The sequence below is a fragment of the Xenopus laevis genome, chromosome 1S, assembly GCF_017654675.1.
Source record: "Xenopus laevis strain J_2021 chromosome 1S, Xenopus_laevis_v10.1, whole genome shotgun sequence".
NCBI classification, from domain to species: domain Eukaryota; kingdom Metazoa; phylum Chordata; class Amphibia; order Anura; family Pipidae; genus Xenopus; species Xenopus laevis.
In genome coordinates this window covers 175,973,959-175,990,899 of record NC_054372.1, presented here as the reverse complement: position 1 = coordinate 175,990,899, position 16,941 = coordinate 175,973,959, and the positions used below count along the sequence as shown (strand labels likewise).

Below are 16,941 nucleotides of genomic sequence, written 5' to 3'. Positions count from 1 at the left end.
CCATTTTCCATTTAGATTTACTAAATGGCGAAGTGGCCGTCGCTAGCGAAAATTTGCCAGAAATCGCATCTGGGAAAGATCTTTCCAAGAAAGATAGTTTGTTACTATCTACTGAACCGTCAGATATATATAGGTAACAACAATAGAATTCTACCTATAACTGATGATTCAGCCCTAACAGTGACCGATTTTCGGGTGCCTTCATAGGCATCGCCTGGGCCAGAAGCGTAACTAGAGGGGGGCGGGCCCTGGCGCAGGGCGCGCAGCCGGGCCCCCGCCCCCCTCCGTACACCCGGAAACTGTCCGGGAATTTGTGCCGCACAGCCGCGCGCAGACTGCCGGGGGCCCCTGAGGGGGTGCGGGCCCTGGCCCGCTCGCACCCCCTGCTCCCCCGGTAGTTCCGCTACTGGCCTGGGCCGATCAACTAACCAATTGATATCCAAGCATTCGCCCTGAAGTTTCATTGTGAGGCAACTTCGGAAATCCGAAGCGACACGTATTTTTGCCGACGGGAAGACATTTCAGGAGATTAGTCGCCCGAATTAGAAAAGATTTGTCACTGGGCGACTAATCTTCCCCTCTGCCATCACGGTATGTCTATTCACTGGCCCCCCATGAATATTACACTTTTTCCCTTTGTGTACCCCAAATGCTTACCTTGTGCATATCTATTGTTCTGTATGTGAGGATGGAGGGGTTGGGAACAAAGAAAAGAGTCACTTCATGATAAACCTGGGATGTGAGACTTGTATTTCACCCACAGATTGAGTTTGGCAAGTTACATATAATTATACTTTAAGATAGACTCCCTCTAAGTAAGTAGAACCACATGTAACATACTGAACTAAATAATAATGATGATAATTATGTTAGAATTATGTTAGTTTTTATGCAGCTTCCAGTGTATATACAAAATCTTGTCCTGGACTCATCTATATAATATATTCAGTGTTGACATCTGGCTGGTATTTTACCGGCAAACATGATACTTGACACAAATATTATTAATAAGGAAAAAAGGATTTTTTGTTTACCGAAAAGGTGCCAACCCTAAATATGTACAGTATTTTGTACTTTTGGTGTCAACTTAATCAGATTCTGTTTTATACCTTGAAGGTTAAGGAAACAACATGAGGTCACAGTGAGTCGTGTGACCCCTTCTGATCCCTATAGTGCTTTTTTACCTCTGGGCATTATCTCAGCTTTGGTAACCAGTTAGTATGTCAAGTGCTTTACAGATGGATGAACTACCTACATTCTGCCAATACATGCATCAGATGGAACTGGTTATATGTGAATGTGAGTATTGTTAGATTATTATTATTTTGTCTTTTTGGGGGGTTCTATTTATATAATTAATCATACTATCTAACCTAATGTACGAAGGTAGTTAATAAAACATATATATTGTCCATAATGGACTCAACAAAGTAGTTTAGGAGTTTGTTTACCCCTTATATACTACAGTACATATTTATTTTCCACGGTATGTACCTACTTTGGATAACTTTATTGACCCTCAAATCAAGTCTCTCATGCCATCATAAGGATATGGACACTGGTAAAAACGACATAAGTTGTTTTGCTGGTTTGGTTTGTGCCTTACTAGTGGCTAATGCAAGACTTAAGGTGACCAGCAAACACTTAAAATCTGTGATTTTTGGTACATGTATGTAAAGTCTGGAAAATGTGTGTTGTAAGATGCCATAAACAGATACTATTGGGCCTGCGAGAGTCTGTTTGGGCCTTTCTGTTCCTGATATGCCAGGGCTTATTTCGAAACATAGTCTGAATTCGAATTGGCAGCCCACTGATCCCATATCAGTTGGTTCAGGGATTAAAAATCGAATCTGCGGATTCACCAAATCTGCTAGTGTATGTTGCAGATCCTCTTCTCTTTAGGCTGTTCCCGTCATTATGCCTGGACAGTGTATGAATTGATCGTAGGCTCTATTCGGCTGTCCATATTTACCGCTTGTATTGCTGGTTTATTGTATTTAATCTATATGTGTATACACCCATTTATTTTACAATGTTGTGGAATATGTTGGTGCTGTATAAATACAGTGCATGTTAATAATAAAAACAACCTTGTAAGGCACCTGAGAGCTGATTGGTCAAATACTGTACAAGGCCAGGTTGTGTATGGCTGCCTAAAGGCTTTATACCTATGGGAATTAACTGTATAATACTTACATTGCCATGACCTTGGGTACTGAGAATTGTGGAGGCCACTTAAACCTGGGCACTAAAGCTTTGCATACTCCTTGACACTGACCAGTTAATGAGCCAAAGACTAATAACCCATTACTCATTCTGTATTACTACTATTGGCCCATTTGAAGCAGGCTTTTGACCTATTATGCCAACATGAGTCTGTACATGAGTCTGTGTGCCAGTCAGGTCTGGACTGAGAATTAAAATAGGCCCTGGCATTTCAGGTACACAGAGGCCCAATCAGCCCACACAGAGGCCCAAACAGCCCTCACCAGCCCACTAAATACTGACTTTCTATCAGCCCCTCTGGCATTTGCCAGAATCCACAGGCCCAGTCCGGGGCCTGGTGCCAGTCACTTGTAGCTTGGCATATTGGATCAACACCCTGGCTCAAATTTGCTAATAATAGCAATTCAACGGTACCCTGAGGATTAAGGACCCGTTTTGGATACACCTAGTACTGTAAGGGCAGAGACACACGGTGCTATTTCGGGAGTTTAGTCGCCCGGCGACAAATCGCTTCTTCTTCGGGCGACTAATCTCCCCGAACTGCCCTCCCGCCAGCTAGAATGTAAATGGCACTCAGATCACTTTGGCTTTCTGAAGTCACCCGGAGTTTCCTTGTGAGGCAACTTCAGAAAACAAAGCGATCCAAGTGCATTCTGCTGGCGATTTACATTCTAGGCAGCGGGAAGGCTTTTCGGGGACAGGATTGGACTGGGCAGGCGGGGCACCGGGAAAAAACCCGGTGGGCCTCCGACTCTTGTGGGCCCCGCCAGCCCAGATCTGCTCCCTGCCGGATCTCCCAGCAGAATCTCCCTGCCGTGACCTCCGTTTATCGGCAGGTCGCGGCAAATACAAACTGCACGCATACGCAGTGCATTGGGTGGCAGCCTCGGCAGGGGACGCGGTGAGGGGGGGGGGGCTTGGCTCTGCAGGGGAACTGGAGGGGGGGCCCTGAAACAGCAGCCCAGTGGGCCCTGGGTACCCCAGTCCGACCCTGTTCAGGGAGATTAGTTGCCCGAAGAAGAGGCGATTAGTCGTCGGGCGACTAAATCTCCCGGAATCTTCCTGTGTGCCCTTACCCTAAAAGGGGCCCCTTGGCAGGCAGTATATACAGCTCAGCTATCTATCTATATATATAATGTATTTAGACTGCTGGGAGCCGGCACAACTCGTATACTGGAGAATAGTGCCGGGGTGCATGTAGCCAAAAATAAATTTAAGACTGTATAAAGGTTCGCACTCACAGGTCTTATGAAGAAAATCAAATTGTTTATCGAGCAAAATGCGACTAACGTTTCGGCTAGAGTGGCCTTTATAGTCTTATATATATACATATTTGTGAATATATATGTGCAATGCGCACATGTGACTGGCCTGGAAGTGGCAGTGAACTGGGTCTCATAAACTGGGCCACATAAGCTGACAATCAAATAAAAGCTCGAAAACAGGATTTTGTTTCCCTCCTTCATCTGTTGCACAACTCCAACTCTGAATCCCACAAGGCTGTTGGTGCAGGGTAGGAGCTGTGGCTGAAACACTTGTGGGGGAGAGCAGCATTACTGAATGTTGTCAATACAAATCAGTGGCACGATGAGAGAGTAAAGGGAAGAGAGAGACCAAGCAGGGGCCGCATAGAGGAAAAACATAGAGGAGAAACGAGACGCTTCAGGAAGTGAGAGCAGCAAAGAGACTGCCCTCCCGTGCGTGGGGGAGGAGACACTAGAGACAGAGGGGGAGGGGACACTAGAGGGGGAGGGGAGCGTGTGTGCGGCTGTGATCAGTATAGAAGAGGAGAGAGAGCTGTGTGTGTGCGGCTCTATAGTTCCACAATATACCCGACAATTGAACTCGGGCTCACCCTTCATGACTCGTATGGGTGTCAGTAGGAGGAGGAGCAGTGTATGTACCGGGATCCCTGCACCTATACGGCTCCCTCACTTCCTCTCCCCCCTTGTCTGATCGTTAACCCGACCCGCCTCCCTCTCTCTCTCTCTTCTTCCGACACTCGGACCTTTAATCCTGCCAGTGGGAAACAATTGTCCTGTGGCTTTTGTTGCCTCCTAATTGGGATGTTTCCAGCCCCATCCCAGGATTAAGCAACGGCGAGGGCATTGGAGGGAAACGAACTTGATCCCATTCGGTTTGGAACTTCTTTGTGATTCTTTCCTCTCGCCTGGCCTGGGGGTTTTGTTCTTCTCTGTTCATCTTTCAGCGGATAATCATAGACTACATTTCTGCCATTGCTGCACCTTTCTGGATTCTGAGCTGAGAAGAGGAAAGAAAAGAAGCCTGTTGGATGTATAATAAACTCAAAGCAAGGGGAAGTGGAACAATCCAGTGAAATATCCAGCAGACTCTAATAAGGTAATGCTTGGGGTTGGATGAGGTTGCTTGATGTTTTGGCTAAAGCTGGCCACAGACGCAAAGATCCGATCGTACGAATCAACGTACAATCGGACTTTCCCATCTCCTGACCTGCCACTTACCATTCCAATCAAATAAAGTAGAAAAGAACAGATAATCTGATGTTCTGCCCCTGAAAGCAATCGTGCGAAAGTTATGTCCGACCAAAACTAGTGACAGTCTCCCTCTGAAAATCGTACGATCGGAAATACATGCAGAGATATTATCAGCAGCCAACAGAAATTTTCTAACCTGTCCGATCGACCAAACGACCGATCTCCGCCGGACGAAAAATGTCGGGACTCTCCACACACGGTCCGAAAATCGTACGAATCCTCGATTTGTACGATCAGATCTTTGCGTCTATGGCCAGCTATAGGGTTGTGTGATTTTAGTGTTCGAACTCTGGGTAACTTAGCAGGTGTTCATACTGGCCATAAAAGTGCTTTGTCTGGGTCCGAAGGATGCTGATGTTGCCTGATCCTGAAACATCACAACAACAGTTGATATAAGAAATCCTCTGCTAATAGTGGGAGAGCAAATGGAATTCCTCAGCAATTTTATTTTTCTATAAATATGAACCAGAGCACTGTTTAAAAAAGACTTGCTTCTACAACTTTTTATAGCAGCTAATACTCAAATTCCTCATATAAAATTACAAATTAAGAAATTTTTCCAAATAATGATATTTGTTTAATGGAAGAACGAACAGCATCCATAAATAATAACTATAGCGAATACACTGCTATATGTCTGCCCTGGAGAGAGTATATTTCAAATTTAAATAATCATACCGGAACCCTTTTGGGTCAGTAAAGGGATGGAATACAACAACAAAATTGGTATTTGCCACTAAGCGAGACTGTAGAACATTCACGGGGAAAAGTATAGAAAGAGAAAATGAGGGAAAGGGTTAAACACTATGGATATGGATGTAAATATCATAAGTAAAGAAAGCAGTTAAGTTATAAGTTAAATTAAAAGATGTATTACTGTCAGAAGAAAACACAACAAGATCTTACAAGCTTATTGAAAGTAAAGACTGTTTGATGAAAAAAAAATTTTTTTTGTGACTTTGATGAAATAAAGAGAATACAAAAAAAAAGAAATCCTCTGTTGCACAAAATGGTCCAGCAGCATGTTGCAGTTGTTTGAGTTGGTGGGCAGACTACTGTCTGCTCTGCAACCAGATGCTCATATTGTTGCAGGTTGAAACTGTTTCTAAACAAATGGTTAATATTTTTCACAGTGCTTATTAATATATTGCAGGGTCATTCTATATGACAATGCAACAAAGACCACCTGAATTTTATTATCAAAGAGCTTTGTCTTGAGAGCTTACTATGTAGCTGTTTTTTTCAGCAGTAGTTGGACCTTACAGTATTCCATGCCAGGTAGTGTTGCCACCTTTTCTGGAAAAAAATACCGGCCTTCCTATATATTTATCTTTTTTCCCTATTAATAACATTGGGATCAACCATCATTTTTACCGGCCAGGCCGGTAAAATACTGGCCAGGTGGCAACCCTAATGCCAGGTGAAGACAATAGGGAGGCCATCCATAATCTCAAAGAATATGTCAACTCAATAAGTCAGGTAGAATCTCCTTAGGCCAGACAGTTCTCAGGCTTCACCCCCCCCCCCCCCCGAAAACTTGGAATAGCGGGCAGGCACCACTCCGGAACACCAAAGTCATTCGGTCAGCAGAATCCAAGAGTCCAAATTTCGAATAGTGCTAAATTCATTAGAATAACGTGCAATGGTGTTTTTTTCAATCAAGAAAAGTCAGCATGTGGCTTCTCTACTCGCTGGTGGGATTGATATCAAAACCGCATATCAATATCAACTCCAGGGTATTCCTTTTTCTGTAAAGACATTAAAGGGATCCTGTCATCGGAAAACATGTTTTTTTCAAAACGCATCAGTTAATAGTGCTGCTCCAGCAGAATTCTGCACTGAAATCCATTTCTCAAAAGAGCAAACAGATTTTTTTATATTCAATTTTGAAATCTGACATGGGGCTAGACATTTTGTCAATTTCCCAGCTGCCCCTGGTCATGTGACTTGTGCCTGCACTTTAGGAAAGAAATGCTTTCTGGCAGGCTGCTGTTTTTCCTTCTCAATGTAACTGAAGGAGTCTCAGGACATGGGTTTTTACTTTTGAGTGTTGTTCTTAGATCTACCAGAGAGCTGTTATCTTGTGTTAGGGAGTTATCTGTTTACCTTCCCATTGTTCTTTTGTTTGGCTGCTGGGGGGGGGGGGAAGGGAGGAGGGTGATATCACTCCAACTTGCAGTACAGCAGTAAAGAGTGATTGAAGTTTATCAGAGCACAAGTCACATAACTTGGGGCAGCTGGGAAATTGACAATATGTCTAGCCCCATGTCAGATTTCAAAATTGAATATAAAAAAATCTGTTTGCTCTTTTGAAAAATGGATTTCATTGCAGAATTCCGCTGGAGCAGCACTATTAACGGATTCATTTTGAAAATGCTTTTTTTCCCATGACAGTATCCCTTTAAATTACTCCCCTCTGGCCCCAGCTAGTCTCTTGGTCAGGAACATAGTTTGGAAACTAGTTTGGCTATTAGTGACCAGGGATGTCCAGTTTGGGGCCCTTCAGCTTCGTTGCACCACAGCAGCGCTAAGCTTTATGATGTTCACAATAGATGAAGGGCCACAGGTTGGACATGCTGTTATTGATCTGTTGTCCACCCAGCTGTTATGAAACTACACCTTCTGTTGTTCTCACCAGTTGGTCTCATAGTTCGTTACACAACTTCTGGAGGTTCCCGGTTACAGTCATCCCTGCCATAAACTCCCATTCACTCTGGTGGTTCTGCTCAGCGGGCCCTGTCTGCATGTTCTGGGGGTGATCCGTTCTGATTACAGTCGTTGCTTACTACAGGTATGAGATCCGTTATCCGGAAACCCATTATCCAGATAGCTCCGAATTACGGAAAGGCCGTCTGCCATAAACTCCATTGTATCGAAATATTCCATATTTTAAAATATGATTTCCTTTTTCTCTGTAATAATAAAACAGTATCATGTACTGGGTCCAAACTAATCCTTATTGGAAGGAAAATAATAAAACTTAAGGTATGAAGATCCAAATTAAAGAAAGATCCCTTATCTGGAAAACCTCAGGTCCCGAGCATGCTGGATAATAGGTCCCACACCTGTAGTTCTGTAAATGCAACAATGCCCAGAAATTGCATTCTGTCTTTACAGGAGTATATAATGGATTTTATGTACTTTTGCTTGAGTAGACTTTCTGCCAGTGCCAAAAATGACAAGAGTAAGGGAAATAGAATACAATGTAATTACTTTTAATTGGGAAGTTCTGCACAAATGAAAGCCTGAGTGTAAGTCAAATAACAGAACTTTTATTGTTATTAACGTTACTAATGTATTAAAGGGGTTGTAAACCTTCAAACAACTAGTTGTTTTCAGATAGATCACCAGAAATAACGACTTTTTCCAATTACTTTATATTTTCTATGTATGACTGTTTTTCTAATATTGAAGCATAAAGTGTAATTTTTCAACTTCTAACGAAGCTCAGGGAGAGGGGGTCGCCGACCCTTTAAACTGTTCTACATTGATACATTTAGTTGATACATTTCTTATCTATGTCTCTAGGTTTCATTACAGGCAGCTGTTAGAATTGATACAATAGTTGCTAATACTCCAGAGATGCTGCTGAGAAATGTCAACTAAATGTTGCAAAATTGTAACAGTTTATAGTCTGCACCTGAATTACTGAGCTGCAAACACCAGAGACACAAACATTCAACTTTAAATTTAGATTTTGGAAAAACAGTAAAGAATAACTAATGGAAAGTAATTGAAAAAACATCTTTATTTCTAGGGAATAATCTAAAAATAACTGAACTGAAAAAAGTATTTGAAAAAGCGAACAACCCCTTTAATGCAAATTATAATTTGTGCTGTCTATTTATATGTGTTGTTGCGCTCCAGCACTGACCTGGCACGCGTGATCTGATTGGTGAAATGACCTGCAGCTGTTTCCTTAAAGGGATTCTGTCATGATATTTATGATGTTGTTTTTATTACATTATAAAATTTCATTCCTGATTCCATTTCTGGCAGGCTGTTGTTTCTCCTACTCAATGTAACTGAATGTGTCACAGTGGAACCTGGATTTTACTATTGAGTGTTGTTCTTAGATTTACCAGGTAGCTGTTATATTGTGTTAGAGAGCTGCTATCTGGTTACCTTCCCATTGTTCTGCTGCTGGGGGCAAAGGAAGGGGGTGATATCAATCCAACTTACAATACAGCAGTAAAGAGAGACTGAAGTTTATCAGAGCACAAGTCACATGACTGAGGGCAGCTGGGAAACTGACAATATGTCTAGCCCCATGTCAGATATCAAAATTAAAAATAAAAAAAATCTGTTGAGATACTGATTTCAGTGCAGAATTCTGCTGGAGCAGCACTACTAACTGATGTGTTTTGAAAAAAAAAAAAAACATGTTTTCCCATGACAGTATCCCTTTAAGTTAATCACACTAAAAAGAATACATCTTTCATATAAATAATGCAGTGCGTCATGTTATGCTACAGTACAGTTTCCTTACTTGTCTTTATGTCAGACATGAAATGACATAATCATGTGAACTGAAGCTTGGCTAGAATACAAGGCAGGATTTGGTGTGGTTTTCAAGCTGTAAAAAATGAGTGTTTCTTGGAGGCCAGCAGAGAAACTCTTTACTTTCCTGTGTTACTTCAGTGGCCTGTGTTACTTTAACCCCACTGCCCAGATCAGGGCCTTGACAGTGCTTTACATAGTTTTAATCTTTAGATATTACTTGTATGTTTGAAGAAGTTTCCATTTACTTTATCTTCAGACGGGGTGTATGGGGAGGCATGGCCGATTGCTCTTGGATTTATTTTTTTTCTCTGCCTTTTTCTTACACACAGTGGAGCTCTTTGTTCATTGGAAGGCATGCAGATCTAAACTAGCCCTCCTAATCAGCCAGCCGAGTGTTCCACTGACAACAGCACAATACAACTTTGTCAATACAGCCGCAAGAGAAAAATATGCCGATGCTTTTTTATTCTTCTACTCGGATCTACAGAATCATAGTGTTGTACTCCTTTTTTGTGTGTACCTGCGCCTTAACCACTACTGAAGTGCTGTGAAGTTACTGACTCAAGTGTGAATTTAATAACATGATTTACAGTCTACAGCAACTACCTGGGCATCAGTTACATGGTTACATAATGATTTTTTTTCCAGCTGCTTCAAAGTTCCTGTTCCAGGTTAAATATTTGTTTGAGTGATTTCAGCCAAAATGTTAAAGAGATGCTGTCATGGGAAAAAATGTCTTTTTCAAAACGCATTAGTTAATAGTGCTGATCCTGCAGAATTCCGCACTAGAAATCCGTTTCTCAAAAGAGGAAACTGATTTTTTTTATATTTAATAATGAAATCTGACATGGTGCTAGTCATATTGTCAGTTTCCCAGCTGCCCCCAGTCATGCTGTATTGCAAGTTGAAGTAATATCAACCCCCCCCCCAGCAGCCCATCAGCAGTGGACAGGTAAACAGATAACCGCTCTCTAACACAAGATAACAGCTCCCTGGTAGATCTAAGAACAGCACTCAATAGTAAAATCCACGTCCCACTGTGAGACATTCAGTTTCATTAAAGGGATACTGTCATGGGAAAATAAATTTTTTTCAAAATGAATCAGTTAATAGTGCTGCTCCAGCAGAATTCTGCACTGAAATCCCCTCCCTCCCCCCCCCCCCCCCAGCAGCCAAACAAAAGAACAATGGGAAGGTAACCAGATAACAGCTCCCTAACACAAGATAACAGCTGCCTGGTAGATCTAAGAACAACACTCAATAGTAAAATCCCATGTCTCACTGAGACACATTCAGTTACATTAAGAAGGAAAAACAGCAGCCTGCCAGAAAGCATTTCTCTCCTAAAGTGCAGGCACAAGTCACATGACCAGGGGCAGCTGGGAAATTGACAAAATGTCTAGCCCCATGTCAGATTTCAAAATTGAATATAAAAAAATCTGTTTGCTCTTTTGAGAAATGGATTTCAGTGCAGAATTCTGCTGGAGTAGCACTATTAACTGATGCGTTTTGAAAAAAACATGTTTTCCGGTGACAGGATCCCTTTAAGTAGGAGAAACAACAGCCTGCCAGACAGCAGTTCCATCCTAAAGTGCTGGCTCTTTCTGAAAGCACATGACCAGGCAAAATGACCTGAGATAGCTGCCTACACACCAATATTACAACTAAAATAAAATACACTTGCTGGTTCAGGAATTGCATTTGATATTGTAGAGTGAATTATTTGCAGTGTAAACAGTGTAATTTTAAAATAAAAACAACATCATGAAATGATGACAGAATCCCTTTAAGTACCCTCTACATATTAGGCTGTGTTGAGATTTAAATGCAGCATAGTAACTGGGATCATTGATGACATCCCAGGTAGACTAAATGCAATTGGCTGTTGGAAGGAGAGGCACAGCCATAGAAACGCACCTATAATGTACTCATAACTGTCAAGGCAGAACTGCCTGTTCTTTGCAGCCAAGCCTTTCTTTTTTTCACATATTATCCATATAGTTAACCTTTAAGCTTCAGTGTTCCAGTAACTATATAAAAGTACTGCACAGTTGTACTGTGCGGGCAAAAGTATCTGAAAATCTCTTATAAGGGTTCAAGCACACAGGCAGATTCGGGGAGATTTAGACTAATCGCCTCTTCTGCAGGGCGACAATCTCCCCGAACTGCCTTCCCCCTGACTGCCGCCTGCTATAATGACAAAATGCCAGTGCCAATGCACTCGCGGCGCTTCAATTTCCGAAGTTGCCCGAAGTTTCCTCGTGGGGCAGCTTCGGAAATCGAAGCGCCGCGAGTGCATTGGCGCTGTCGTTTTATCATTATAGCAGTCAGGGGAAAGGCAGTTTGGGGAGATTGTCGCCCTGTAGAAGAGGCGATTAGTCGCCAGGCGACTAAATCTCACCGAATCTGCCCGTGTGCTTAAACCCTAAGTGGAATTGTTATTTAAAAACCAGACTTGTTCCTGACACAGGCTTGTAATTAAAAGGGAACTTAACCACAGACTTAGTGATACACATTCTTGTTTGAAACAAGAATGTGCATTGATATGAGTAACAAACTGGAATATGAACAGGGGAGGCCCTAAATATACAGATGAGTAATAAAGAGTAGCAATAATTATAAATGTTTAGCCTTAGAAAGCATTTGTTTTTAGATGGGGTCAGTGACCCCCATTCAAAAACTGAACAAGGTCAGAAGAAGAAGGCAAATAACGCAAAAGCTATAAAAAAAGAAAAATTGAAGGCCAATGGGAAAGTTGCTTAGAATTAGCCATTCAATAACATACTAAAAGTTAATTTAAAGGTGAACCATCCCTTTAATGTTGGTAGCAACCCAAGTAATCCACACATGCAAAGTACTCAAAACAAATACATCCATAAATTATGTGGAATGACACAGAGCATAAGTATTGAACACAAGAAGAAAAGGAGGTGCAAAAAGGCATGGAAAGCCAAGAAACCTGCAAAATCTGGCTGAAAGCAATCCTGTGCAAATGAATATCAGCTGGTTTAGTCCTAATTGATGGCCTATAAAAAGGTTTCTCATTACCAAGGTATCACACTAGAAGCATACCTGTATTTACTGAGAAAAATGTTGACATGTTCAAGATTTATTTTCCCTGCTCTATATGACCAATATAAAAGCAATAGGCTTATGGCCTCATGCTTTTTATATGGTCAACCCTGGGAATTTATTCCCTAAATAGTTTTCTGTGAATTTCAGTGAACTGGTAAATATGTTATGCATTATATAGTAAATAAAGTACCCCCTATTGTAAATATAAGGATATTATAAGTCACAGAGGAGTTCCATGACCATATAAAAACACGAGTCCGAAAGCAAGAACTCCTAGGTTACTTCTAATATCCTCATACTTTCCAGCAAAGGGTACTTTATTTATTATAATACACATGTTATAATTGATGTTTAAGTCAATGGGAGCCGTCCAGGGATCAATTTTGAGTTGTCATATGACAAAAATGACATCACTACTTACCGTTTATAACTGATGACATCACTAGTCACCATTTATAAGGATATAATTGAAAAGATTTTCATGGCTTTTGTGTATTATATGCTAATATTGCATATTTGTTATAAAACATCTCAAAATCTTCGTATACCGTAAATTATCAATGGATATTTTGTTCCCTTGACATCTAGGCACAATGTGTGCTAGTAATTTATAGTAATGTAATGTGTCTTTTTTCCCAATGTATCACAATGTACTTTTGAGATGAGCATCTTGTTCTAAAGCGTCCTTGCCCTATGTAATACTTGGGTAATTGAAAGGAAATGTTAATGACATGCATTTACGTTGGCTAAACACATTCTATTCGAACACAAGTAAGCCACATAAAATATACACATATGAAGACAGGTGACAAATTATGAGCATTTCTTGAACTAGTAGATAGTTTTTGTTTTTTTCCAAGGTTTTCATAGTTCATTGTATTATTTTAATGACTCATGCTGTTCACTTCCGACAAGAGTGATTAAACATTCTCTGTAAAGCTTTGCAAAACGTGTTCCTGTAACGTCTTAATAATAATTACGTACAAGTCATTTATTGACGTTGGATGTCTTCTCCTCCCCACTGCAGACTTTCTCTTCTCCTTTCTCAGCAGACTTGAAGGTTCTTCTGTAAACGTGCTCCTCAAATTTTCTTTAGGTGACATAGAAGCCAGTTTAAATTATTATTATTATTATGGGGCAAATTTTATAAAAGGTTTAGGTCCAGCTAATCAACTGATTTATGATTGATTTGTCGATCGACACCATGTGATTTACGTTCTTGCAATCCTGATATCAAGATTATGGAGATTTAGGGGCAGATTTAAGGGTTGAATTGGAAATTCCAATTAGAATTTTCAAGTTTTTTTATGGTCGACTGTCAAATTAGACTTGGGAGTTATTCAAATTCGATTTGTGTTTTTAAAAACAATTTAATTATTTTATCAAAACTTTTTATACTCTGGCCCTCTAAGAACTCAAATCCGAATTGCTGTTTAAATCAAATGAAGACGTCCAGGGATCAGTTTTGAGTTGTTTGCAGCCTTCCTGACATTTAAGTTTTTTTCAGACAAAAAACTCGAATCGAGTTTTCAGGTAGATTCCATTCATCCGAGTTTAAAACAATTTGATTTTTTTAATAAATTTATGGGAGTTTAGGGGAGTTTTTAAAAACTCACATGAATCCGAAATTCGACTTTTTTGTAAATATACCTCCCCGATTATATCTCAGAATTGTCATCTCTTCCATCTTTTGACCATTCGTCCCTAGAAAATCTCTCCAGTTTGATGGCTGCCAAGCATGAACAGCCTGCTTCAAATCATTCCATAGATTTTTGATGATATTCAAGTCAGGGGACTGTTATGGCCGTTCCAGAATATTGTACTTCTCCCTCTGCATAAATGACTTTGTAGATTTCGAAGTATGTTTAGGGTCATTGTCTTGTTGGAATATCCAACCCCTGCGTAACTTCAACTTTGTGACTGATGCTTGAACATTATCCTGAAGAATTTGTTGATATTGGTTTGAATTCATCCCACCCTCGACTTTAACAAGGGCCCCAGTCCCTGAACTAGCCCCACAGCATGATGGAACCTCCTCCAAATTTGACAGTAGGTAGCGGGTGTTTTTCTTGGAATGCGGTCTTCTTCTTCTTCTGACCAAATAACTACATTTTTGTCTCATCAGTCCAAAGCACTTTGTTCCAAAATGACGGTGACTTATCTAAATGAGCTTTTGCTTACAAGCGACTGTTTGTGGCGTGAGTGCAGAAAGGGCTTTTTTCACCCTGCCATATAGATGTTCTTTGTGCAAATTGTGCTGAATTGTAGAAAGATGTACAGATACACCATCTGCAGCAAGATGTTCTTGCAGGTCTTTGGAGGTGATCTTTGGGTTGTCTGTTACCATTCTCACAATCCTCCGCATATGCCGCTCCTGTATTTTTCTTGGCCTGCCAGAACTGGGTTTTACAGCAACTGTGCTTGTGGTCTTCCATTTCCTGATTCCATTCCTTACAGTTGAAACTGACAGTTTAAAGGCAAAGAGCTCCGATTGCCACCCCAATGGCGATTTTTATTCTAGCCAGCGGGAAGGCAGTTCGGGAAGATTAGTTTCTCCGAAGAAGAGGAGATTTGTCGCCGGGTGACTTCTCCCCGAATCTGACTGTTTGTGTCTGCCCTAAACCTCTGAGCTTTTTGTAGCCGTTCCCCACCAGTAGTACGTGAGCAACATGTTGCTCTCCAACCCCTTGGATGTTGCTCCCAGTGGCCTCAAAGCAGGAGCTTATTTTTAAATTCCAGGCTTAGAGGTAAGCTTTGGTTGCATAAAAACCAGGTGTACTGACAAACAGAGCCTCAATGTAGGTTGACAATCCACATAGGGGCTACCAAATCACCAATCACAGCCCTTATTTGGCACCCCAAGAACATTTTTCATGCTAGCGTTGCTCCTGAACTCCTTTTACTTCTGAATGTTGCTCACGGGTTCAAAAGGTTGGGGATCACTGCCCTAAACGATGATACTAATGTTTTCAGATCATTTGAGAGTTGCTTTGAGGATCCCATGCTGTCACTCTTCAGAGGAGAGTCAAACAGAAGCACAGCTTGCAATTAGCCACCTTATTGTAAATACTGTACCTTTTCTCATGTTTGGACACACCTGCCTATGAAGTTCAAGGCTTAACAAGCTAATCCAACCAATTTTATGTTGCCAGTAATCAGTATTGAGCAGTTAAATGCATTCAAATTAGCAAAATTACATTGTTACTCAAATTTTTGCACAGCCAGTTTTCCACATTTGATTACATTTCATACAACTGAATACTGCTTTGCTAAAAATCTTTGTTCAGAAAACACACCAGTACTCTGATGTTCCTGGCAAATGAAAGACATACCATTGTTATCTTTTTTGTTGAAAGTGGAGTAAATTATTATGCAGGCTGAGAGGGGGTTCCCAAACATTTTCATATGACTGTATGTGATACTGGTGCAAATTGGGGCACCAATCTGATGCAGATCACTTAGTAGAATTGTGGCTTATGCATTTCACTCCATATATGCATCTGATTGATTTAATGGATGGCTTGGTTTTTCTTCATTTTGACTTTTGCAACTTTCTGGCGATCTTATCTAAGGTTGATCAGCCAAGTCAGTTGTTTTGATATATGTGCATGTTGAGCCAGCTTTAGAGAATTAAATCATGCATATTACATCCTGTGAAAAGAAATCCTATGCTGAGCAGTTTAGCCTGACTGTCACCAGTGAATGTGTTTGCTGATTTGTGGGTGCTTTGCAGAATGAGGTGCTCAGAAGGAAAATCAGAGGCTGCATTGGAAAAATTAATTTGGATGAATTGCAAATGTCCAATTTGTATCAAGGTGTGCTACATATTGCAATACATTTTAGTGCAAAGCAAAATGTACACAGTTCTTGCAAAAAAGTGATTTAGTCGGATTAATCAGATGTATGGCATCTCTTTGTGCAGGCTAGGAGAAAATCCAGAGTTGTCCCTGCCTTGAAGAGTGGCCCTTTTCAACTGGGCACCTGATGTACCGAACCTATTAATTAAAAGGCGCACCCTCTTTTGACTTCTCTCAATTGGATTAATAACTTACTAAGATCCGAGAGTCAATAATACATTCACAAAAGCTTGATGGAAAAATGAAAAATTTTGTTATTAATATTCCAATTAGAAAGATTCATGAAAAATGTAGGTAAACTTTAATTATAATGTAAGGCATATTCTGTATTTATACTATCACAGACCTTGCTCTTCATTTTTTATTATTTGTGGGTTGTTTTTTTTTATCATTTCACTTTTTGTTTAGCAGCTCTACAGTTTGGAATTTCAGCAATTATCTGTTGCAAGGGTTCAAATTACCTTAGCATCCAGGGAGTAACTTAAATAAAAACCTCTCCTTTTCATATTCCAGTCTCTATTAGATAAAAAAACAAAACAAAAACTTTCATATCATGGATCTCATAGGTTCTCATACTGTTCTGTATCTCTAGATATTTCACTAATAGCTATATATCATAGTCACCATATTTCTCTCTGTGAAGGAGCTTAGACTTTACAGATCACATTTGTCTAAAAACTTCTGCCTGCTACAGAGAGAATTACGTGTTTGCCCTCTGTAAACTAACTCCCATTTGCTTCATCTTTGCTATTTTTGCTCATCAC

General features: G+C 40.6%; 1 protein-coding gene across 5 annotated transcripts in view; it reads left to right on the top strand.

Moving 5' to 3' along the window:
- The first annotated feature begins 3,714 nt into the window (after window positions 1-3,714).
- Window positions 3,715-16,941, top strand: part of LOC108707283 (erbin-like) — a 133,056-nt gene continuing 119,829 nt past the window's right edge. For 4 of the 5 annotated variants that reach the window (XM_018244474.2, XM_041580540.1, XM_041580538.1 and 1 more), the window contains exon 1: window positions 3,716-4,587. The gene's annotated coding sequence lies outside the window, so the exon portion shown is untranslated. Of the gene's footprint in view, window positions 4,588-16,941 lie in introns of all 5 variants that reach the window. The other variant, XM_041580539.1, reaches the window with a different exon arrangement.